The following is a 1824-nucleotide window of genomic DNA, read 5'->3' as shown; positions in this document are numbered from 1 at the left end:
TATCAACATATTTTAATTTATAAATGCAATATGAATCTATGTAATTCTCACTGCATACTCTTCATCTAGTAAGTGAAAAATAATAGAACATACGTATGTATAAAATACACACACATACAACAATAAAAATAAAGTCAACTTAATTTGAAAAAGGTTGATAATCATAAAACCAAAGCGTTTTACGTTAACGTGTACAACCATAATAACAAACATCAAACAACAAAAGACCAGAATCAGCCAAATACATCCTTCACTCTTTCTTCTTAAAGAGGTATAACTGATAGTTATATGCCAACCAAGACTCCGAGCATCATCACTAGTCATCTTAAGAAATATTTGACGGACATCTTTCTTTAGAAACAAATTCACTGTATAGTTGTAGATTTCATACGGGATATCAATTTCGGGACAACTTGCCAAAAAGTCCATACACTTGTCAATGGTGGGATCCTCTACCGCATGAGATGTAGCAGTACTTTTGCTTGACAGTAACTCAACTATAAAGTGTAGTGCCTCTCTAGCAGATTTTGTCTTACTCTTTTTTACTCGACTGCTAGATCCTATATCATCAGTTGAAAGTTGTCTTTCTAATGATGATTTGGGAAAGATAGGAGAATTCATATCATGTGCATCATCACTTTCATCACTTCCTTCATCATTGAGATTAACGAAATGTTCTTGGTCAAAATCATCAAAATCATTTGTTTTTTCTTTGTTCAACTCTACTTCAATTTCAAACAAATGTTCTTGATTGGTGAAGAGTGCTCTTTCCCCCGTAGCAACAATATCCCAAAATAATGCATCATAGCGATAACGTATAAGAGAAAGATACATATTCCTAAACCTCCTATATCGATGATCCATCTGAAAAAAAAACTAGTTAAGTAAATTAAATAATGAGACAAATAACAAAGAAATAAAGAATAATGCAAGAGACGCACCTTAATCTTTTGGTTCCACCAATCGTCATCTGCAATGATTGTATTTTTTGTGGCATCCCAACCTAAACTTGCATTCTCTCTCATCAACTGGTTAAAAAAAGCCTAATCCTGTTTCATGTTATCCCACTTATTTTTCAACTGTGTTTTAGTATATTTTCTTCCTGTCCTATTATAGAACGCATCACCCAAATTTTTTCATCCATCTTTATTCAAATGAGTGTTCGGTCTATTTTCTTTTCTAATTTCTCTTTCACACACCTCAATAAAAGCAATATGAGCATCATAGTCCCACTTAGCGTTACTTCGCGCCAAATTAGCATTCGACATGATGGAATATAAATGATCTGAAGATGAAATATAAATATCAATTGCCACACATCTTTAACAGTTTTGTCATGTATGCTATTACAAACTTGTACAAAAGAGAAGGTAGCGATAGCAGTGCAAAAAGAGAAGGCAGAGATAGTTGAACAAGGGAATAAAAAATCCAAACAGACCAAAAACATGGGTTTTTTGGCAGAAAAGAAAATTTTCTGCAGCATGTGTCTCTAAACAGAGTCTCTCAAAATTTTAAAAAAATTCCTCCATTAACTTTTAACATTGTAACTTACTTTAGTTTTTAGATTAAGATATATCCCACCTTATTATTTGCCTATTCTATTAAGAAATATGATAGTATTGTCAGTACTATTATCATCACAAGATATGTTAGCATCTTAATTAGGTACTACTATCATCATAATTGTTCTATAACTGTACCATACAATGACCATCGATCTAAAGGTAGGAATTTGCTCACTTAGCACATATGTTGTTTAAGAACATATATAAATTTATGTTTTATTAACCCGTATAATAAAAGATGATTCAATAATGTAATTTA

General features: G+C 31.7%; 1 pseudogene; it reads right to left on the bottom strand.

The window, feature by feature from the left end:
* Window positions 1-250: 250 nt before the first annotated feature.
* Window positions 251-1268, bottom strand: LOC124890484 (annotated as a pseudogene).
* Between the last annotated feature and the right edge of the window lie 556 nt (window positions 1269-1824).

This window comes from Capsicum annuum, unplaced genomic scaffold, assembly GCF_002878395.1.
Source record: "Capsicum annuum cultivar UCD-10X-F1 unplaced genomic scaffold, UCD10Xv1.1 ctg18755, whole genome shotgun sequence".
Classification (NCBI taxonomy): Eukaryota; Viridiplantae; Streptophyta; class Magnoliopsida; order Solanales; family Solanaceae; genus Capsicum; species Capsicum annuum.
Note: the sequence above shows the minus strand (reverse complement) of the source record. Positions and strands in the feature narration are given on the sequence as shown.